Source organism: Myxine glutinosa, chromosome 2, assembly GCF_964187855.1.
Source record: "Myxine glutinosa chromosome 2, kmMyxGlut1.1, whole genome shotgun sequence".
Taxonomy (NCBI): domain Eukaryota; kingdom Metazoa; phylum Chordata; class Myxini; order Myxiniformes; family Myxinidae; genus Myxine; species Myxine glutinosa.
This window is the reverse complement of record NC_136262.1, coordinates 83,561,268-83,586,824: the sequence shown is the minus strand read 5'-3', so window position 1 is coordinate 83,586,824 and position 25,557 is coordinate 83,561,268.

Below are 25,557 nucleotides of genomic sequence, written 5' to 3'. Positions count from 1 at the left end.
CCTGTCCAGATGTTACAGGTGAGTGACACGGCTCGGTGGATTTCGCCCACATTCATGCAACACAGACCCCTTAACCACTCATTCTCATTCCATAGGTCATCAAGGCATTGCAAAAATCAACGAAGCACTTATTCCCAATACACCCCCTGCAGGACCATGGCATTGATGTCATTCACGTGTGTGTGCACTCCTCAACTAGGCAGCGGGGAGGTACCGCACAAAAAGATGGTGGGGGCGCATCAGGCTGTGGTGCCCGCAGTCCCAAAAACAAGTCAACCGACTTACAAGTTCATTGCCCCCCCCCCCCTTCACCTCTTGGCCCCATGACAGCCCAACAGCCCCTTTCCGCCGTTACCTCGCCGGTGAGGGTCTCCACACACACCAGGCTCCTTTGCCTCCTGCTTTCGCGCAGCAACACGGGTCACCGGGGGACTTCCTCACCCCGCGGCGCCCAACCAGACCCTCCACCGACGAGCTCCAATTTCCAGTTACCACCGGCTGCCAGGGGTAATTGCCGCAGAGGGGGGCCCGCAGGCATCGCTCCTCAGAGCTTGCTCTGTACCTGCGGACACACACACCTTCCCCACCCACAAGACCCCAAAACACACTTCCTCCCCCGCTGCCATTCAATTCTCCACACAACTCAGCACAATTCAGTACAATTCCATAGATGGTGTAAAAGGTGTTACAAGGCTTGCCATGGCCTGCCAATGTGAAATCCCATTCACAGTTCGAATCATTGAATCCTTACACATTTCCATTAGCACATTTCCAAAAAGCACAATTATCGCCCCTCATTATCTCCAATAATCATCACTCACTCTCCAGGTTCCACTCTCACGACCACATCAAAACACCTAACCACAACACAAAAACATACGCCACCCACAAGACACTGTGGCTCCCATTCCATCCCCTCACCGGCCATGTCATCACTCGCTCTCACCTCCCAACTCCAAATTACATGTCCCCAATTTCCCAAAGCAAATCCTGAAGCCTGGGACAGTACTCCTTAAAACACTCACCTCAAGTGCAGGTAGTTACAGGTTGGTCAGGTTCAAAGTGCAATCCACCCATACAATTCCCAAAATTTCACATTGGGCCTACCAAATCCTTCCAAATTTCTCTTTTGTCCCCACTACACTGGCAGGTATGTGGATCCGCATCCAACGGTGATCATCACTACACAACTACCTATGGCCACGACAGCTCTGCACCTCTACCGTGCAAGGGTCACCGGGACAAGGTGAGCAGTCAAAACGCCAACATGGCCCATGAGTGTCCATAAGGGTGCGAACCACCATCCATCCTTCGGCCCCCCTGCGAGGAACACAGCTGCAGCAGCCCCAGCTGGCCAATGTGGTGAGCACTTGCTGCCACAACACACACTACCGCACACACAACCTCGGCCCTGGGGGGCACGGTCGCAGTGCGTGGCATCCCTACAGCCACGTCCCCTGCACCTCCCCATCATCCCCCAGTCCGACTACAGAACTGCAGCCCCCCAGTGCTCACCCACACTTGACCACACCAAGGTCCAGTCAACAGCCATGCTCCACCAGGAGACCCACCCAGAAGACATGGTCCACACACCTCGGACACGCACAGCACCACGTTGACCCTCAGGCTACACAACTACATCCCCATCATCCCGCGTCCCAAATATCAGCACAGTTGCCCCCGCAACCAGTTGAAAGCTGTGTCTTGCTACCCTATTAATTTCATCACAGCCTCCAACACTTTGGTCTACACACCTGGATCAATAATGGCGTCACTATACAGTGTCCACCATGGCATTTCAAAATCCACCCTTAAATTTCCATCTAACCCACAGATTACCCATGCCAAACATTTGTCACATTTTACTAACCTCACCAAAGAAGGATGCTTTGCCATACACATGCCAGCCGAGCATGGCCCATATGCTCGGCTCGTTACACATCTCCCGATTCACATCCCCATGGCTCTCTTCCCAACCCGAGAGTCCATAAATCATAACGGAGCATCTGTGGAAGGTCACTCACACCATCACGTTCCACAGATGCCCCAATGGTTGTCCGGCAGGCTATCTCCATCCCTGTCCATTCGGTTTGACCCGCGTCCATCGACCAACACGGCATGGCAGGTCATCACATGCCAGTTGTCCCAAAGTCTCAGGGAGAGGGTGTCAGGTCGCATGCCCGGGTGATCACTACATCAGGCCCAAGCTGGCCATCTGCGGTGCCACCACCAAAGCGCGACCCACAACACCTCCCCCCAGTGGTCCTCAATATTTGCCATCCCAGGCTTGAGAAACCACCTCGGACCTCCCTGGAGGTCTTAACCCCCACCAGGGTCCGGTGACCCTGCCGGCCCGAGCCACCAGCTCGGACGGCGCCCCGACGGACAAGGGACGCCACACTCCACCAGACCCCCCGTGGGACCCAGGTCGTACCTCGACACCCAAGGCTGGACCCCACGTCCAAATCTCGCCATCACAGCCCCCCAGCTGGCTGGCATACCCAAATTTTGAAAGGGGCAACTTTGGCCCGAGGCCATCACCCATAACCTCGCCATGTCCAGATCCCGCAGCCCGGGGACCAATCCCCACCATGGCTGCTCCAAATCAATTTCCCATTGTAATTTTATTTTAAATTTTCTTTTACAAATTTTCATTCCCACTGCCAAACCGCAGCTGCAGGGAACAACCTCTACCACCGGTTGTTCTGCCCCTCCCTGCAGTTGATCCAAATTCCCTACAGGGACCAAATCTCCAGAAGCTCTATCTCCCGATCCTCCAAGATCCAAATCCAGCCCGGAGCCAACACACTCCCCCAACTGGTTGTCCAATTTTGGAGCCTCTGTTTCCAAATAGCAGTGTACAGTGAGCGTCCCCTCGGTCATTCCAACCACCTCCTCGGACCAACTCACCTCTTCACCCAGGCTCCTTTGGGCCTGAACAAGCTCTACCTCCATGGGACTGTCACAGGTCTCCAGCCGCTGGATCAAATCATCCTCATTACAAATCATTCCTGGCCCCGCCAGGCTTTGATCAATATCCCCAATAAATACCCGGTCCGGCTCTATCGCATGGACCCCCAAAAACTCTACCCCCTCTTGCTCCGCACCACCGCCCTGGTGCTGCACAATTTCAAATTCATCCCCCGGTTGGGGTGTTGTGACATCCACACGGTCCCGATAAACAACCAGGCCAGAATGTGGGAAACATTCCCCATTACAACTCTCACATTCCAAATTTCCTTCCCCGCTCACCTGTGGACTCTCCACGTTTACCTGCAGGCATTCCCCCTCTACCTGTACACATTCCCCATCCACCTGTGGACATTCCCCATCCACCTGTGGACATTCCCCATCCACCTGTGGACCTGCGGTCTCCCCATTTACTTCAATTGCCATTCCCTGTGCAATTCCCATTTTATTTGCCAGCCCATTAATTTTAATACTCAATCGATCACTCATTTCCTTTATTCCTTCCCTCCATTCCTTACTCATTTTATTTTCCAGCCCGTCAATTTTTCGAAGCAATTGACCCAACATCTGGTCGGTTGTCGGGGCCGTTCCTACTGCTCCCGACTCCCCGGTGGGGGAGGGGGATAAGTTGGTGCTCGGGACGAGGGAGGTTCCAAGGCTCACCTCTGCATCAAACTCCCCTATTTCCGGCTCACTCCCAACGCTGACGGAGGCCTCGCTGCGCACCTCCATTTCGTCGACCTCCGACATCCGCCTTTCGGAAGGTTGTTTCCCGCGCGCGTATTTATTTTAATACCAAAAACACAATTTAAATTTGACGGAGACGCGATATCGCGCTCCGTATGCCCAATTGATTATTAAATTTCTCCGCCTCGCCTATACAAATTTTGCGTTCGAACGTCGGACGCAATGTACGCCCGACCGTGTCGATGTCTCGCCGCGGACAAAAAAAATTTGTCCGACGGGTTCAAATCCTACACTCCTGACACCACTTGTCGCGTAACCGTGATTAACACCACAGTTACGGATGACCGATTTGCGAGACTTTAACTCCCGAGGCGAACACTCAATGGCGGACTCAAGTTCAACACCAACGCGCGGAATGGCGGGGCGCAGCGAAGGCTCCGCAACCTTATCTTATTAAAATCAAACACCCAGGAAAACTGCGTTCAGATATTATGTACAAAAAGTAATATAAGGGTTTATTAGGAAAAGTAAAGCCAGTGAAAAAGCCCGCCGGTAAATCTAATAATTCTAATAAACCTAAATCGGGACGTCCCCACACGACTGACAGCAAACACAAACGAGGGAGATTAATCACGAAAATAACACGTCCCGTCGTTCAAAATATACGCGGAGATCGGGCTTATCTGTCTTTGTCGTCTTGTATTGTTGGTGTCCAGCACCGCTCCTTCCGGCCCGATCGCACACCACGAGGCCCCTCGCTCCAAGCACCACGCGTCCGACGCAGGCCAGCGGCTCCACTTGACCAGGGACAGGAAGGACTCCTTTCAACTCCACTCGACTCGACGACGCGGGAGTGCTGGCAGCCAAGTGCCAACGAACTGCTCAGTGCCAACTGGGTGTGCTCTCGTGTGTCTCCTGCGACTCCCTACAACCCGAACTGCACTCGAACTGCGACTGGAATGGCGTGTCCTCTCCAACTCTCCACCACCGCTCAACTCTCTGGTGCCTGCCTGCGTCTGCCAGTGCCTGCCACGAACTCAACTCAACTCAACTCCCACTCCGGTACCGAACTGGGACGCTCTACTCAACTGTCCAACGAACTGGGACGACTCGAGATCAGATCTCAACTCTGGAAATGGCGTCCGACCGTCGCCTATATTGGTGGCCGATGACGTCACATTGCGCACTCCTCAGCCAATCAAAGCCTCCCGCGACTCCTGACATCTCCCCCGTTACGCGACCCTGCGGTCCTGGCATAACACGTGCCGGCCAGGTTTGTAGGCCTTTGGAGGTGTACACGGTGGCGGCCAATTGTGGTGGTGTTTTTAACCTGGTTTCCTGTCAATTTATTACGAAGTCCTTGTCAGGGAAAGGGGGATTATTTAATGTTGCGCTAAGGACCTAACTAATGTTTATGTGGTTTGCAGTGCCATAAAGGACAAAGGTTTGATTACTAGGTGAGACTCACAGGGGCGTTACCTTTAACCCCTCACTATTTAACACTCGAATCTCCAGGTAGATCCACACTCATACATCTTACCCCGACAACCGCCTAAACATCAAGAACTTATTACATGTAGAGTCCCTGTCACGACAGCCGAATACCTACCTATTCAGATCTACCTAGCTCTAGATGTTGCATTACCAAATTCATAACAATATACATATATATACATATATACATATATATACATATACATATATATACATATATATATATATATATATATATATACATATATATACATATATATACATATATATATATATATATATACATATATATACATATATATACATATATATACATATATATATATGTTAGCCATTAGGGTTTAAAACCCATGACTCAATTGATCATAATATCTGAAATTATATATCGTGCTTCTGAAAACTGATTTGAACTCAGCTGCAGGCAGAGGTGAGTGGACAAAATGTGGTTTCGAGGCTCGACGTGCAGGGTTGATCCTTAGCCCAGTAAGCAAGTCCTTGAATGTATGTGCCAAACAGTAGATAATATGCTCGCGACCCACGTACAGGGAAAACATGTCGCCAAACGCCTTCTTCGCAAAGGGAATAATTAATTATATATCTTTGTAGTTTCTAGTATGTCTCCTAAAAAAGGACGTAACCAACCTCGGGAGAAATATAGACATTACATATCCTTGATTGTTATTGTATTCAGCACGTGTATCCAATCATTCATCTACCATTTAACCTAGTGTATGAGAATATTTACTTCGGCCTGCGCTCGGGTCTGATATGTTTAGATAAAGAGCCAAAAAAGCTCAGCCCATCCAATGCTTACATCTGTTTGTCTAAGTTTGGCCTTCTTCAGGAAGGGACGAGGGAAGGTGGGTCTTTATGGCCCAGGGTTTGCTAGGTCTTTAGCGCAGATTCTTGTCTGATATTTTGCTATAAATGAAATGACTTTTTGCTTATTTTCCAGCGAGTGTCTTGAGAAATTGCCCGCTGCGTGTTAGGCGGCGCATTCTTGAGCCTCGCTCCACACTGTGTGTTTGTAATCGATTTTATTAAACATTGTTGCTCTGATTCTTCTTCTTCTTCCTTCCCATGAGGTCTTCGACCGACAATTTTGGTGTCAGAAGTGGGATCATCCAAGTGTGCAGACGAGGTGGACCCTCACGTTCAAGTTCGGGAAGGAGGCCTGCCGGCACCTAATTTGGGTAAGCAATTTTTGCACATCGAAATTGAAGCCTCCTGCCTTACTTTGGACGTGTGGACCTCTGTCGGCTGTACCACCTGGCTTGCATTCCGAACCATATTTAGTTTAAACCAGAGCAGCAGTGGGTAATGAATCGATTATAAAGGGCGCGCGAGATAAGGAGGGATATCCCTCAGGTAAGCTTCCTGCGTGGGAAGCAGGTAGACCCATATGTGGGAGATAGTATAATAGGTGTTAAGTTACTCCGGCGTGAGAACTGCGTTTAAGGTTAGGGATCGGGGGGCGACCCGATCTTAGGACTACCAGGAGGGACTAGCCCAAGAAAGGTAGGACGATGAGTATTTTAAGTTAAGCTACGCACTGGATGTGTTGGAGTGAGCACAGGTATTTGTGTATAAGGGAATGAATGATCTGTCATTGCAGCGTGTATTTGTGTTTATGGTGTGAGTCATTGAAGTGTGTCATGGATTGACAAGGGGTTCCCCAAATTGCCTACGGGCGTTGGGCAATCCGGATGAGTAAAATTGGCAGGGAATAATGAGTATGTTATGGAGAGCATGTGTAGACAGGGCTTTAAAACAAGTGTTCAATTACATCCCCACATTAACGGCTCTCCAAATGTAGTAAGGGAGAATGGGAGTGAAAGTCAAAAATGATAGGCTGTCAACCGACTGGGTGTTTATTCAACGGCATGGCCGGGGCTTGTATTTGGCCGACTTGGGATGGCAGAATGCGTTGAATGAAGGCAAGAATGACATGTGATGCTGACGTGAGTCCAATCGGAAGGATGGATGGTTATGGTTTCACCCGGTCCGTTTATCTGTCTGTCTGTCTGTCTGTGAATGGAAATTGAACTGGACTTCGACAGAAGGCAGGTGGGTGGTCACCTGCTGTGAATTGTGGTGGAACATTTGTGACGTCCCCTAATACGAGAGGACGAATTGGTTTGTAAATGTGTTGTGCAGGTACTTTCTCTGTAGGTAGCTAAATTCTACCTGGGATAAGTTCAGGTGGAGAGGGGAGTTGTCTCTGATGCCTTGCTCCACGGGGCAGGAATATTGTTGTCAAGTCTCATGTAACCTTGGTTAACGTATATCTACGGACAAGAGCTGCACTTTATTTTAGTAAGTGACTGGGAAAGTTTGTTTTAAAAGGTGCCAGCGGAGTTGTTTAGAGTTATGGAGGTCACAACTCGCTGGAACCTCTTTTTTTATGTTTGGCTGACTTACATTGGCTAGTGTATGAGAAAAGGGGGACTGAAAATGCTTTGATTTTTTTCGTGGATTGCCCATTGGGCATGTTTAGGATTTAATAAAGTGGTGGAGTTCTGTGAAATATAATGACGTTGTCTTATGGACACTTTGTGAGTGACTAGACACGTGCCTGAAAGGGGAAATTGTATTCATAACTCATGTGGGTTGTGTCTGAAGAAAAGGTTTAAAAGGAAGTGAGAAGAAGGTCATGGAAAGTGCAAAGATGATTAAATTGGAAAGTCGAATCAGATGGATTACTTGTCAATGACAGGTGACTGCAGGAATTGATGAGAAAGTGGAGGAAAAGGTTATAAAAGTTGATGGAAAAGACAAGAAATAAAAAAGTGGTTAGTTATGGACTGTTGTTTTGTGATAAGAAGGTGATTGGGGGCTGGTGAAGATTGGATCACGGCTCTGCAGACCAGGTGAACAGAACTCCACCAGGTATATGGGAATCACATCAATTAAATTATTGCTCAAAGGGAGGCTCGTTATTTTTCAGATAATTTTTCCAGTGGGTTTATACTGGTGTGAAATTCGCGTATCTAGGAAGGAAGGGAAAAAAAATGTCCAGGTATTGATAGGATAACAGTGAAATTTTGAAGTGAAGTGAAGGATAACAGTGAAGTGTTAGTGTGTTCGTTGCGATTTTTGGGAATGGCAGGGTACTGTCGTACATGGATAATTGACTATGCGTTACTAGCAAAACCTCTGTATGAGGCGACGAAAAACGACCAGCCACAGATGGTGAACTGGACGAACAATCGAATACGCTGCTACGAAGGACTCAAACGAGCCCTGATAACGGCCCCAACCTTAGGCCTTCCCGATTATAAAAAGGCCTTCACACTTTTCACCCATGCAGTAGGGGGATTCGCACAATCCGTATTAACTCAGACTCATGGAGATAGGGAACGTCCAGTAGCCTATTTCAGCAAAAAGCTTGATGCGGTAGAACAAGGCTTTCCGCTGTGTTTACAAGCCGTGGCGGCTGCCCGATACGCAGTTGAGCGGACGGCCGACATAGTTATGGGACATCCGGTCCTTTTACAGGTACCGCATTGCGTCCATACACTACTGCAACAGCGAAACACACAGCATCTCACAGCCACTCAACTGATGCAATACGAAACGGCATTAATTATGGCACCCAACGTGACGGTGATGCGGTGTACCATTCTTAACCCAGCGACACTTTTGCCAACAAAGGAGGAGGGAATCCCGCACGTTTGCACGGACGTGGTCCAATTAATATCAACAGTAAAGCCTGACTTACAGGACACTCCGCTACAGGAAGCCGATCACACCTATTACGTCGATGGTTCAGCCAAACGGGCTTGGGACGGATCCCTGTTATCTGGGTACGCAGTATGCTCGGATACGGAGACGGTCGAAAGCGGCCGCCTCCCGCCCACCTGGTCAGCACAACAAGCTGAACTGTACGCACTCACGAGAGCGTGCAAAGTAAGCGAGGAAAAAGCAGTGACAATTTATACAGACTCGGCATACGCACACGGAGTGGTCCACGACAAAGGGGCCATATGGAAAATGAGAGGGTTCCTCACTTCAGCGGGAGCACTCATTAAAAATGGGGACTTAGTGCGAAATCTGCTTCATAGTATTATGCTTCCACGTGAAATAGCTGTAGTTAAATGCCGAGGTCACCAGCGTACAGACGACGCTGTGGCCCGTGGAAACGCCCGAGCCGACGAAGCAGCAGCACTAGCGGCAAACCAACAGGTTGGGTATAATATGCCAGTAGTTACGCGCAAACAGGGCGCTAAAGCGACCGCTCAGACAGACGTTCCGACATCCGCACCTACAGAGTTCGATGTAATACAATTACAAGCCGCGGCCTCAAACGTAGAACATTAAGATTGGATTAAATTGGGAGCTCAGCGCCCCGCAGAAGGACAAATGTGGACGATTAATGACAAACCCGTGGCACCGCGAGCTTTATTACCATGGTTGGCACGCATGGCGCATCAAAATGGCCATGTGTGCCATAGGGGGGTGATGAGGCAGGTCACTTCCACCTGGGCAGCACCAGGCCTTTCGACTGTGGTTACCATGGTCTGTCGCTCGTGCGCTATATGTCAACGGCATAATAGGGGGGCACCCCCCAGACGCCGCCACAACGTGGGTCACCCGGCTCCCGTCGGGCCGTTCTGTCATATCCAGTTCGATTTTTTCAATTTACCGCCTTGTATGTCCTTTAAGCATGTATTGGTAGTGGTGGACATGTTCACCAAGTGGGTGGAGGCCTACCCATGCGTCAGGGCTGACGCTATAACGGTGGCCAAGTGCCTTTTGCGGCACTTTATATGTCGATTCGGTGTCCCGCAGAAAGTGTCATCCGATCAGGGCGGGCACTTCACAGGTGACGTCATTAAAGCCGTGTTAAAGGCCTTGGGAGTGATACAGTCGTTCCACTGTGTTTACTGCCCGCAATCGGCGGGACTTGTAGAACGAACGAATGGCACACTGAAAGGTAAGTTGGCAAAGATTTGCGACGAGACAGGCCTCAAGTGGCCGGAGGCCCTTCCGCTAGCGTTAATGAGCGTGCGCTCCACTCCAGGGCGCACCACTGGTCTCTCTCCACACGAGATATTAATGGGTCGGCCCATGAGTTTGCCGGTATCGGCGCCAGTGGATATGGCAGCCCTTGAATTACCTATCATGGATGACATGCTTCTAAAGTTTTGCATAGGTTTGTCCCATGTGGCACGCAGCATACATGAACGCGTTCGGGAGGCCCTGCCGGAGCCAGCAAGCAAGCCTATCCACACCTTCGAGGCAGGAGATTACGTGCTGGTGAAGCATTTCACCCGTAAGACTGCGCTCGAACCAAGGTGGACGGGGCCATACCAAGTTCTTCTGATCACACCAACAGCGGTGTTTTGTGAGGGCAAGTCGTCCTGGGTACATGCCACACATTGTAAGTTGGCCATACCCACAAACACAGACACCTCAAACGCACCACCACAGATCGAGGATGCTGCACCACCGCCTGTTAGGGGTGGCAATCACACTTAGTTTAATATACTGCTTTGCCAGCACTGGGGACACGAGGGCATGGGCGAACACGGAGACATATGCATATGGCGACCAAACCGTTAAGGTCTACCGGCAGAGAGTTATCTGGGGTCAGAGGATAAATATACCCTGCTGCCATGTAAAGGAAGACGTATGGACACGGATAATGTGGAGGGCGTTGTACACAGACTCACATGGAAGGAAGACAGGTTTTGCTGCCCTCAGTCGTCTGAAGCAAGCGCCACGACAAGGCAGCGCACCAATAGTAAACATGGCCAGGCCAGGTTACAAATGGGGAAAGGACTCGAACAATTTAACCACGCATGTATTACTGAACAGCGGCACTACTCTGATACTACAATGTGAATTCATGACGTCACAGACCCCCTACGACTATAGGCCACCATGCATCTCATACATATTAATTCCGCACCGACGGATCGAAAGCAGGAAAAAGCCAAAGGAAAATACGTATTGGACAGTGACCCGTGCAATGGCGAAGGTACAGAACCGATCACGTTGTTGGATGTGCATGCATTTTCCCCACACCAGTACGACAGGGATAGAAATGGTAGTGCTGCCCCTGTCCCTACGAGATATGTGCTCAGGACCCTTGCGTACCCCATGTCTGACCACAACCTTGGAACTGATAGGCCCAAAATCCCCAGCAGTGTGTTCCCGGGAGTTTCGATATACCCCACCCATTAAGCAGGCTTTGTTAGACAAACCACCTGATCCAGTCTGGGTGACAGAGCAAAAGGGACGGGTGTGTCTTATAGGAAAGGGACACGTTCAGATGGGAACCTCGGAATGTACCCATACCCTGCCATCCGATACCAGAGGGAGAGAAAAGGGAGGCCCCCTTGTAATAACCATAGATGACCAAGCCCAGCATAACGTAACCAAGCTAACCATATCTTGGGGAACACCAAGCGCCACCCGCGTTGAGATCGGTAAATGCATGGCCTCGGCCCTTATCCCACCCCATGGAGTGATGTTTATTTGCGGAAATAAAGCATATCCATACTTACCCGACCAGTGGGGAGGGACTTGTTATCTGGGATCCATTTTTCCCAAGGTAAATTTGGTAAATCATGTATTATTAGATGTAGGGAAGATGATTAAAAGGAAGGTATTTTCGGAAATTGGTGAAAGTAAATATGGCATTTGAATTTCCAGACACGACACAGGAAATGCGGCTATGAATAAGCCAACCATCTGAGAGATAAGGTAACTAAATGCCAATTGGTGGGACGGGGGGCTAGGAATTTGATCATGGTGTGTGTAAGAAAGTATTTTACAGGATGGAAAGTGAAGAAGCCGCCGACAACGACTATGGTTCTGACCACAAAGGCCGTCGACCTGAATGGGCCCTTCAACAAGGCAGTTGTGACCAGCGCTCCAGAAAATTGTATTGAATTTTGTGATGACTGTGATACTTGTGTTGATCCCATGTGGGAACTGGCTGCTGCCTGTATTGATGTTTGTGATGACTGTGATACTTGTGTGGCAAGAGGAGGTGGCTTTAGGGATCTATGATTCCTGGCTTGAAATCGATGAACCTATTGATGCTTGGGATTCTGATAATGATTATGATTTTAGTTGGGATGATTATACCTGTGATTTAGAAAGTGTAGGTTCTTTTAAGAGCTATTGCTATTATGCCAGCAGTGAGGAGCGGATGGCAAACATGTATCCGGGATATCCGGGAGAACCACCCTCACCACCACTTACACCACCCGTAACAACCACTTTGGGATCGTCTCAGCTTAAAACACCCAACACTTTGAATACTGACGTTGACACAGATTATGAGGAGATGGATATTGGTGATGACGAATGTGCACCCTTTTCTTCCACAGAGCAATCACATGTACAAGGCTTGATGGCATTGGACGTCGATTGTTTGCCCTAATTCGCGAGGACCACGCCTGCATAAAGAGGGCCCCTAAATCTGGCTGGCAACCGGGTCGCACCTACGCCGTGACGAGGGTGGATTCGGAATCTGGCCGGGCGGCAGCAATCTCTTAACCAGGCGCCGTCGTCGCGAATTATGGCTAACAATTCATGCGTTGAATGTTAGACGGCCAGTTAGGGCCGATATCTTTCTTGAGCATGCGTGACGCTATGTCGTGCCTGGCATGTGACTAATTGGGATGCTGACCACTGGGGTATACGGTGTCTTTCCAAGGAGTTGTCTTGTAAAGACAAAGGAAGGAACTGTTAGCCATTAGGGTTTAAAACCCATGACTCAATTGATCATAATATCTGAAATTATATATCGTGCTTCTGAAAACTGATTTGAACTCAGCTGCAGGCAGAGGTGAGTGGACAAAATGTGGTTTCGAGGCTCGACGTGCAGGGTGGATCCTTAGCCCAGTAAGCAAGTCCTTGAATGTATGTGCCAAACAGTAGATAATATGCTCGCGACCCACGTACAGGGAAAACATGTCGCCAAACGCCTTCTTCGCAAAGGGAATAATTAATTATATATCTTTGTAGTTTCTAGTATGTCTCCTAAAAAAGGACGTAACCAACCTCGGGAGAAATATAGACATTACATATCCTTGATTGTTATTGTATTCAGCACGTTGAGTTCACATTGGAAATAGTTTGGTAGAGCTTTGTTCAAACCTATAGTTGTGGTATCTTGGAACGAATTCACAGATCATAGGAAGTTGATAACAATAGAAATGAATATGGACCCCGGGAAATAGGGGCATCAGAATAAGGCAAATAATCAGATTTATGTTACATATTAAGGGATTTTTCTTTAGTCACATTTTAAGAAGTTTGTTAGTTTGGTATATAATGTTGAATGTCATTGACATAAATGAGGGCATAACAACTTGTTGTGCACTATGTCTGTTTTACACGATCGATGAACTCATATCACCACAAGTAACACTGTTAAAGAAAAACAAAAAGCGGGGAGGACTATGCTAATAACATATTAGGCATAGTTTGCTTGTTTGCAAGAATTGTTGGGAATTAGATATTCCTGTTTGTGATTTAAATCATATATAATCATTATTAATGCATTTATTTTCTTTGAGTTGAGTTACAATACCTGCATGAGTTTAATTTTTTGAATTATATGAACCTGAAAGCAATTGTGGATGCTATTCTTAGTTTTAGTAGTGTAAAACACATGTCTGGGTTGAATATTATTTGTGTGAAGTTGTTATAAAATATAGTGATTTCATGTTACAATGTACCCCATCTGATTCAATCTGTGCGGAGAGCAGATATAAATGTGGCTAAGTAAAGGAAAGACAAGACCACATCCCAAATGGAGTGATAACGACATCTGGGAAGAAGTTTGAAAAAGGAAAATTTGTGAAAATGAAGTTAATCTTGGCATACACCCTCTTTCTCAAAGAATGATGAAGAAATGCTCCTTTGGAAGATGGATGTTTTCCTTCACCAAGGGAAAATTATGTGACCATTTGTCTGGGTCACACTGCAACATATGGAAAAGGGCGATCACTTACTTGTGTTCAAATACCTCGAACAGTCATCACATCAGCAATTGCAGGACGACGATATTTTACCTGCAACGTTTACGGGATACGGTGACGTGTGTCATTACTTCACCAACTTCCGGGGAGCCAGCATGGAGCTGCAAGCGAACGACTGCCTTTTCCTTCACAACAGCTGTGCACGATTCTGCTGTGTGCTCCTGGTATGGACCATGGACAACTGAGTACCATGGTCCCAACATCATCATTGCGGATGCATCCGGCATCCCTGCTCCACATCTTGTTGACAAATCAACATCACATCAATACTTGCTCCATGCTCACGATTAGTGAGGAGGCAAGTCAACTACAACTGGATGGAGGCCTTGTTCAAATCTACTATGGCTCACAGCAAGAGTGGCAAGGATGCTGCATGGAGAGCAGGGTCAGTCTTTGACTCTGCCCAGCTATCACAACAGCAGAAAATCCTATGCAAATAGTGAAGGTGTGATGAAGACAACAGGAGAAAATGTTTTATGCTGAAATTCCAAACACAAGTGATCCGCCCCTTTTTCAAACAAAGAAAGTCAATATTTGATTAAAGGCAAATATTTTGCCAAATGTTGCAGATGCTTTATTATTTTGATGAACTGAAATTATTGCGTTTTGGTAAAGGTGAAATGTTTTGTGATCTTTATGCAAATGAGTTGAATTGAATTATCAACATAGAAAGAGTCAATGAACAAGGAAATGTATTGTGATCAAAATTCTTCCAGAATGACGGTGTATGCCTTAGGAAATTGAATTACCAGATTAGTGGTATGAATATTTAATGTGGTAATGTTTAGATTAATGGTTAATATAAACATAAAAGAAAAACTGGGGATTGTCAGGGAATAAATATTCATATTGACAATATTGCTAGAATATATATCAATGTAATCTTGTTTAAAGTGGAATTATGTTTTACTTTACGAATGAGCAAAGGAGCATAGAACTAGAATTAACATGTGGTCAGGAGAGTTAATTTAAGGAAACAGAATGTGTAATGCTCGTGGACTGCCATCTGTGTCTTTCAATATTTAGCCTGTGTTCCATAGATGGAACACAGGCTGCAAACAGCTTCAGCAGGTCAGAGTATTTGACCTCTTGAACAGAAATAAAGTGGTGCTCTCAGTCTCCCAAAATAGAGGGATGGCCAAAAGAGCCAAATAAAGGCTTTTGGATGAAGGAGTCTGGGCCTTTAAAACCAAGAGAAAGTTGCATTGGAGGAGCAGAGTGGACTGGGAGAATGAACTGAAGAGGAGTGAAAACTGAAGACCAGTTGAACTGATCAACCAACTGGAGACTGGTCAACAACAGACCGAGCTTCAACCAAGACCGACCAAACAAGCGTCAACAAACTCTGGAACAGACTCATTAAAGATCTCGGCTTAGTATACAACAAATTCTCTAAAGTGAATAAATCCATGGTAACCGTTTGGTGTTGTGTCCACTTATCTATGGAATCAGAAGCGATTTTTTAAATGTAACCTCTTTACATCCTGATTAGAAAAAATATATATATATTTTTAGGATTTTTATGGCGGCGGCCATCTTGGACCACAGCTAAAAATCCTTCAATCAAGATGAAATTTAATGTGAGCCAATCCCATGCTACTGTGATCCGTAATCTCTAAAAAAAATAGAACCATCCAATGTACCTTTGATCATTTTATATTTCATCTGTCTTTTAAGATTTTAAAAAGGGAATTTATTGATATAAGATCCTATGACATTTGACAAGGCAATTAAATGGAGGGAAACCAATGATGACATATATTGTGATCTGTTTATACATGAATGAATTTACATGTACATGAATTTGTTGACCCCAACCCAATCCTAACCCTAACTTCATTCTACCATTATCCACCCCCTCCAAATCATGTTATATTACTGATTGTATGAGGCATGTATAGGATCGTTGATTGTATGGGATTGAATGGGATTGCATATCCCATATGGATCCCATATTGATTTAGCATATCACCTCATTATGTGGTCTTGCTGTGTTTTTGTGTGTATGGGTGTGGGTATGTATGTGTGGGTATGCATGTGTTTTTGCACCTCTCTCCCCCCCCCCCTCCTCCAACCATGGCCCCAATACTGCTACAATAATTTGTGAAATGGTACGACACAGTTTACATCGTTAAAAAAAAAAATACACAGATGAGTGTAATGGCTCGCACAGAAGTTCGAGAGGGAGACAGTATTTACCATATAATCTCACAGCCTTGTAAGGGAGTCATGAGTGCGGCCAATGATACACAGCTATCTTTAGGTTAAAATACAATGAGTGTCGTATTTCGCATAGTATTAATTCCTCATTCCTCCCTTGGCATTCTGCCACTTCTCCTCCTCCCTTCCCCACCCTTTTCCTCCCCCCTTTCCTTCTCCTTTCCTCCTCTTTTGCTTCTTCTTTTACCTGTTTTCACCTTTCATAGTTCTCATTGTTTTCTCATTTCTCTCATTGTTTCTCATTCTCATTGTTTTCTCTCATTATTGATGAGATTCATCATTGTCATCATGATTGTCATATGCTGATTATTATTGATGTTCATTCTCAAATTTTGTACAATTATGGTAAATTTATATTTACAATTTATAATTACAATGATTTACAATGGTCATGATTTTACAATCATGAAAATTGCTATGATTATCAGGCATGTCATCATTGGGTTTTGATGTAAATCGATTGCATGGACTTTAAGGATAGCTTTATAGCCCTGCAGGATTAATGATGTATTACAAGTTACAAAGTTTATTGGAGTGTCGAAATTTCGGTATGATTGGATTCCATTGATAAATATTATGAATTGTCATTCATTGGTACACATTTCAGGAATCTTACACCATTTTAATTGTCAAGAACTTTGAGTGTCTTTCAAAGTGAGACATGGTGGGTGACACATGACATGACATGTGACATCACATGACGTGTGACATGTGACACGTGTGACATGTGCGACATTGCCCAATGAACTGGTTCATATCGGTCGGATCAATTTGGTTGATTGTCTCACAAATGAAGGGTTGAGTTGCCTTCAGTGGTTGTTAAACTTTAATTTGTGATATGATGACCACACAGGATTGAAAAAATATGTCAGATATGATCCAGAGGCGGAACGGTGATTTGTCAACTGACGGCAGATATGGGTCAAACGGTGACCATGGACCGGCGATCATATTTCTCCATCAGTAGACGGAACTGTTTTGCCAACATTGGGTACAGGCTTAGATATAGGGTTATCAGACTGATAAATGTGAATTTTGCTATTTTGATATTTGAATTTTGATATTATCATTTATGATATTTTATTATGTATTATTATTAGGATTTTATTGATAAATGTTGATGAATTGATTGAAATTGCATATTTGAATTGATTCTGATTCTGACCCGATTGATCTGATTGATTTTGATCTGATTAATTTAATCTGATCTGATTTTATTTAAATTTAATTTAAACAAGTCAATTGAATGAATAAAAAGTGCGGTCTCAAGAACGAAGCTTTGAGACATTTGCAAAACATCAATGTGCAGACAACCTGGGACGATGAGCGAGGTGGTGAGTCTAGTGGTTATTTGTTATATTATGTGGTTATTTTTGTTTGACCCCCCCTTAACAGGACTTACTGATCCAGACTCATCTGCAACACTGATCAGTGAGATTGGGGTGTGGGAAAAGCCACAGAACAGGGAGACTCTCTGGCAGTCACTTGAAGTCATCAATTGCAAAGGTGGAGAGATACTTCCTGGAAGACCACAGAGTGGAGCTTATCGGAATAAGCTAGACAACAACGCATTCAACGCTACTTTGTATAAGGTGGAACAAACTTCTGCGATTTTTGCAGTACACACAGTTGATAGTGGATACAGGTGTAGTCTGCTGTGTAGTCCTTGTAGTTATTTGATATATTGAGTGAGTATAAAGAGGTACTCACACACAGGCAAAATGGGAAGTGGATTCTGCAAGATTAAACAAGGTCAATTGGACTTGAGTCAAAAAGGTGCTTGTATCAGCTCCATGTATCAGAAATATGGGGCAGAATCACTTAAAGATGTGGAATCCTGGTATGAATGGACGAAAGGTCGGAAAAGTGGATTTCCACAGGAGGGCACTTTTGATAGAAACGTATTGGCAACACTCAGAAAAGAATTGGAAGCAAGAGGGCGACAGAAGTTCAAAGTGGATTGGCAACCATTCTATTACTGGGACGCTGAATCTAGGGACAGGGAGACCAAAGCAAAGATGGGGGGCTTGAAGAAAGAGGTGAAACAGATACAGCATAGGTTGTGTAAGGTAGCAAATCAAATGCCTCTTCAAGTCAGTAATGGAGAGCAATCCCAACCCAAATTGTATCCAGAAGCCAGATCATACGAGACAAATGAACTGGAAGACGAAACTCCTCCACCTTATCGGAGAACTATTGTATATCAGCCACAGGTAGTGCCTGTACCTGTACCTGCCGAAAGACCAGAACAGAGTGCAGCGATTGGTTCTAGTCAACAGAGGACAGGTGAAAGACGTGACTCATTTGAGGTCACTACCCAAGAGGGTGCAATTGGGGCACAGGAACCGACTCAAAGTGGGCAAACGATGCAACCAGCTGTTATACCCTTATCATGCTCTCCATTTCACCATACACGGAGTAAGGGTCGTGTGATCAATGCCAATCAATCTAACGATCAATGTGATTGGCTAATGAATGATCAAAAGTTGACTCTCTCACAAGGAGGGTTTGAGCAATGTGGTGTTATGAATTTTCCTCAGCGGCAATTTCCAGGGGCAAATCAGCAACATCCAGATCTGATGTATAGACCATGGCAGGTACATCAATTGAAGGCATTGCAGAGTAGTATGCCATCAATCAAAACAGATCCACTTCAATTTGCGGAGGAACTGCGGTTAATTGTGGAAACTCAGTTGCCCACTGCAAGAGACATGGAAATACTTTTAAAATGGTTAATTCCTAATACCACCACTTTGAGGAACTTAATGCGTGAGGCCAACTGGGTAAATACGGAAGATGGACAGGTGGACATGCCCACGGAGGCTAGAACGGCACAGATCAATAACTTGATAGAGGCCATAAAAAAATTGCCACCAGTGACGGATTGGAACAAAGTGGTTACATGCAAGCAGAAAACAGGCGAAGATGCTAGCGATTATTTGGACAGATTGCGAGATGTTTTCCGACTATATTCAGGCATAGACCGGGCACAAATTGACAATGCCTTAAAACCCCTTTTTATTAATGGTCTATTGCCCAAATTGAAGAGTGAAGTGGAAAGACAATGTATTGCTTGGGAAGGCAAGCCAATGCAAGAAATATTGAATTACGCCTTGCATCATCAGCGGATTCAAGCCAGGAATAGTGCTGTAAATGCCGAGAAATTGATGCAACTACAGACTCAAGCCCTGATGACTACGAATCAACGCAATAGGTTTTCTGGGCAACAACGCAACAATGCAGTAGGAAATAACCAGAGAGTGGAGTGGCAACCCAGAAACCAAGAGATGCAGCCCAGAAATACAAGTGCACAGGTGGACAGACCAGCCAATGATAGACGCCGATGTTTCAATTGTGGAGAAATGGGACATTGGATAAGGCGATGCCCATATCAAAGACAATTTCGGAAGAACAACCAAGAACAGGGATACTACCAGTTACCACCGCCTCCATCAACAAATAGGGTTCTATTGAGGAATGCCCCAATTCAGGGAGGACCTCAGCAGACTAAATGGTCTGCCACACCCTGTTGACTAGACCAAAATGACCAAGCGGCAGCGCTTCCTTTAATCTCAGGGTCGGCTGCACAGGAACCAAGTGTTAATTTGACAGTAGGTGGACGCAAGGCACCCTTTCTCGTCGATACGGGAGCTACGCGTTCCACGTTACGACAAGCAGATTTTCCCGATATACCATTGTCAAAATACTATACGAAGGTGGTTGGAGTGTCAGGAGTTCCCATACATACGCCAGTCACGGAAGAATTGCGTGTCCAATTTGGTCCATTGACTGCACAACATGCCTTTCTTGTGGCATCTGGCGTTCCAGTAAATTTGATGGGAAGAGATTTATTGTGTAAATTGAATTGCACCGTCATCTGTAATGAAAACGGAGTGTATCTAGAAATGCCAGAACACTCCCACGACTTTATTTCTAAGGTACTAGATGGCCTGACAAGACCAACAACACATCGATGGGATATCGATGATACAATCATGGCGGAACTTTTGTGTGTTAGTTTTATGACACTGAAGGATGAAATGCCCGAAGTACAGGAATGGTTAGATAATTTTTTGATGGACTTTCTGACATGGCAAACTGATCTTCACTGTACAACATGTTATGATGCTACAGGAGAAGAGGGGTCCTATGCAGAGCGGGGTTTTAAATACCTGCACACCAAGTATGATATACATCTGACGTCATTGTGGGTGGGACGACAGGGAGTTGGGATGTCAGTGTCTTTGACGCCAGACCAACAACTCCTGTGGAATCAACCCGAAACAACAACCCCACACGTCACCTTAGCGGTGGCACAAGGGTACGAAGCAAAAGATGTTGGAATAATGATTGCAACTCTGAAAGAGTGTAACAACAGGGGATACATGGGAGAAATTCAAAGCGCCCCACTCTATGACTTAGATGGAGATGGATTTTGTTGGCAGCTCGGACAGCAGGTGCTTTCTACAACCTTCAACATGATTGTTGAATCGAATGATACTGACGATATTGGGGTATACCTACTCAGCTCTGACGCTGACGGTGACCAGGACCCACTCGATCAAATACCAATATGCTTGTGGACAACGCATCCAAATGATGTGGGACGAATCAAGAGTATTGCACCTGTAAGGATCACAGTAGATGATTCTAAGCCATTGCCTAGAAAGCGTCAATATCCATTGAGACCAGAGGCAAAAGCTGGTATTGCACCAGTGATTCGATCATTGGTGGAACAGGGAGTTATAGTTCGCACTGTGAGCATGTGCAACACTCCTATTTTACCTGTGAAGAAGCCAGGCAAGACTACTTGGAGATTTGTTCAAGATCTTCGAGCAATTAATGATTGTGTCATCCCAGCCTATCCAGTGGTCCCTAACCCGATCACTGTACTGTCAAGTATTCCATGCAACACGAAGTTTTATTCTGTGGTGGACTTATGTTCAGCGTTCTTTAGTGTACCCATTCATGAGGATTCGCGTTATCTTTTCGCATTCACGTACGAAAATTTACAGTTTACCTGGACTGTGTTACCACAAGGGTACACGGAGAGCCCAACTTTGTTTTCACGTGCTCTACATGAAGACCTCAGCGATGTTGAATTTCCTGGGGGTTCAGTGATGGTACAATATGTTGATGACCTTCTCATATGCTCGACTTCAAAGGAAGCATGTGAGCAGGACACTGTTGTGCTACTGACAGCGTTGGCAGACAAAGGCCACAAGGCCTCGAGAGATAAGTTGCAGTTCTGTAAGGAAGAGGTGTTGTAAAATTTGTAAAATTTGTAAATTTGTACAATTTGGATAAATTATTGTAGGACCAAAAAGGGTAATTTCAATGTGACATTATAGGGGTTTTCTAAAACAAATAAACTTTTTGTCTATTTGTGTATTAGCGTTTCTAAAATTAAAGGATAAATTTTACGAAATTGAAATGCAATTGACACCCATCTTGATCTGTTAATGATGGTTCAAATGCAAACAAATATACATAATGCTTGGGTTTGTGTATGTTTGTGCGTCAATGTTTGTGTTTTTTTTGGTTTTGTGTGTCAATCTTACTAGAATATCCAGAAAATTCGTAAAATAAAATAGGAATATAATTTGATTATGAACATTATCTCTTTTGTCAAGGGCGATGAAATATACAGATTTGATGTGCTAGGTTATGAGCAGCCATTAATTAATGGTAAAATTGTGAGTAATTTTGGGATTCCATTTTTGATAGAATTCATATGAAAATAACAGCTATTTATGGATATGAGCTTCATAAAAATGAGGGAGTACAAAATTAGTCAAATTTGGAAGAGGTCTTACATTGACTTTCCAGAGTACTCTGCTCACAGATTTTTGACAAATATAAACTTGACTTTTATCAGCATATAAATTGTGCTGTATGTATGGATGTGTCTTAGGCATAGATGATATGGGCAGATAGTAAAGACAATTTTGTTGAATTGAACTATTGTGAGTTTTACAACGAAATGCATTGTGAATCTTAAAACCAAGGGGCAGACGTGAACGCGCTGTTATGTTTTTTACACTCAGATGTTTTTTTGTTTGTTATGTTTTTTTTACACTCAGAACACGATGTTACGTGTACCTGCAACATATTTTGTTAATCTGCCACACCTATATTGGCATACTGGTGTCAGTAGTCTTCACTAAGTTGCATAGAAAAATGGAGGAACAACTTTTAAGGGAGTATACAACCACGTATTTGGATATTTTCTACAAAAGTAGGGGTTTCAATAAGTGGTAGCTGTACACATGGGATTTATCCAATTAAGTTATGGAGTTTAAACAAAGTTACTGGTAAACAGAAGGGAAATGGATAGTAAATAAATTCTTCAATGCTGGGTAAATTTAATGAGATATTACAAAGACTTATAAGAGCTATTGCAGTGGGAAAAGAGTGAATTAGAACCAAATGAATCTATAAATGAATGTGATAGGGATAATATCCTCAATTTGTGTTACTTATTTGATTGTGGGTAAAGAAATTATTTTATCGTAATGGATTGATAACAGCAGCCTGCAATGTCCTGAGAGTGTGCATCCATGTAATTAGAAATCCCAGATTTGTTTTTACAAACAACATTTGGTGGAGATCTTATGTCGATGAGCACTTACTTGGTAGATAAAAATGGTACTGCATGTTGGCAGCCACTTTTGCGGCCATTTAGGCCAAACACATTGAGAGAAAATTGTCGTTCAATACGTAATTTACACATGGCTATTTGTAAAAGGGAAGTTGTTGCGATGGGCAACATTTCTGAAGGTTTATCAAAATGTTATAATATGACATGTGTCAAGGCAAACTATTGGATGGGAAAATTAGATCTGGTTATAGAATGAATTTGCTGACCCTTTGAAGTTAATTCTTTGAAATTGATTGTTTTACTAGTATTTTGAGTTCACATTGGAAATAGTTTGGTAGAGCTTTGTTAAAACCTATGGTTGTGGTATTTTGGAACGAATTCACAGATCATAGGAAGTTGATAACAATAGAAATAAATATGGACCCCGGGAAATAGGGGCATCAGAATAAGGCAAATAATCAGATTTATGTTACATATTAAGGGATTTTTCTTTAGTCACATTTTAAGAAGTTTGTTAGTTTGGTATATAATGTTGAATGTCATTGACATAAATGAGGGCATAACAACTTGTTGTGCACTATGTCCGTTTTACACGATCGTTGAACTCATATCACCACAAGTAACACTGTTAAAGAAAAAAAAAAAGCGGGGAGGACTATGCTAATAACACATTAGGCATAGTTTGCTTGTTTGCAAGAATTGTTGGGAATTAGATATTCCTGTTTGTGATTTAAATCGTATAATCATTATTAATGCATTTATTTTCTTTGAGTTGAGTTACAACACCTGCATGTGTTTAATTTTTTGAATTATATGAACCTGAAAGCAATTGTGGATGCTATTCTTAGTTTTAGTAGTGTAAAACACATGTCTGAGTTGAATATTATTCGTGTGAAGTTGTTCTAAAATATAGTGATTTCATGTTACAATGTACCCCATCTGATTCAATCTGTGTGGAGAGCAGATATAAATGTGGCTAAGTAAAGGAAAGACAAGACCACATCCCAAATGGAGTGATAACGACATCTGGGAAGAAGTTTGAAAAAGGAAAATTTGTGAAAATGAAGTTAATCTTGGCATACACCCTCTTTCTCAAAGAATGATGAAGAAATGCTCCTTTGGAGGATGGATGTTTACCTTCACCAAGGGAAAATTATGTGACCATTTGTCTGGGTCACACTGCAACATATGGAAAAAGGACGATCACTTACTTGTGTTCAAATACCTCGAACAGTCATCACATCAGCAATTGCAGGACGACGAGATTTTACCTGCAACGTTTACGGGATACGGTGACGTGTGTCATTACTTCACCAACTTCCGGGGAGCCAGCATGGAGCTGCAAGCGAACGACTGCCTTTTCCTTCACAACAGCTGTGCACGATTCTGCTGTGTGCTCCTGGTATGGACCATGGACAACTGAGTACCATGGTCCCAACATCATCATTGCGGATGCTGCATGGAGAGCAGGGTCAGTCTTTGACTCTGCCCAGCTATCACAACAGCAGAAAATCCTATGCAAATAGTGAAGGTGTGATGAAGACAACAGGAGAAAATGTTTTATGCTGAAATTCCAAACACAAGTGATCCGCCCCTTTTTTCAAACAAAGAAAGTCAATATTTGATTAAAGGCAAATATTTTGCCAAATGTTGCAGATGCTTTATTATTTTGATGAACTGAAATTATTGCGTTTTGGTGAAGGTGAAATGTTTTGTGATCTTTATGCAAATGAGTTGAATTGAATTATCAACATAGAAAGAGTCAATGAACAAGGAAATGCATTGTGATCAAAATTCTTCCAGAATGACGGTGTATGCCTTAGGAAATTGAATTACCAGATTAGTGGTATGAATATTTAATGTGGTAATGTTTAGATTAATGGTTAATATAAACATAAAAGAAAAACTGGGGATTGTCAGGGATTAAATATTCATATTGACAATATTGCTAGAATATATATCAATGTAATCTTGTTTAAAGTGGAATTATGTTTTACTTTACGAATGAGCAAAAGAGCATAGAGCTAGCATTAACATGTGGTCAGGAGAGTTAATTTCAGACAAGAATGTGTAACGCTCTTGGACCGCCACCTGTCGATCATTAATAGCCTCTGTTCAGGGCACTGCGCACACGCTGCAAATTCTTTTTCAGCAGGTCAGAGTATTTGACCTCTTGAACAGAAATAAGTATTTGCTGGCCAAGAAAGCCATATAAGGTTTTTTGGATAAGGAACACCCTGCATGCTCTGCAACATCAAAGGAGTTTGGGGCTTTAAAACCAGGAGAAAGTTGCGAGGAGAGAGAGGAGAGTGGACTGGGACAGTGAACTGAAGAGGAGTGAAAACTGAAGACCAGTTGAAACTGATCAACCAACTGGAGATTGTCAACAACTGAACGAGCTTCAGAAAGAACAACTGAACGAGCTTCAGAAAGACCTACTGAACGAGCTTCAAAAGACCTACCAAACAAGCGTCAACAAACTCTGGAACAGACTCATTAAAGATCTCGGCTTAGTATACAACAAATTCTCTAAAGTGAATAAACCATTGATTTTGCTAAACCGAGTCTCTTGAAGTTTTACTA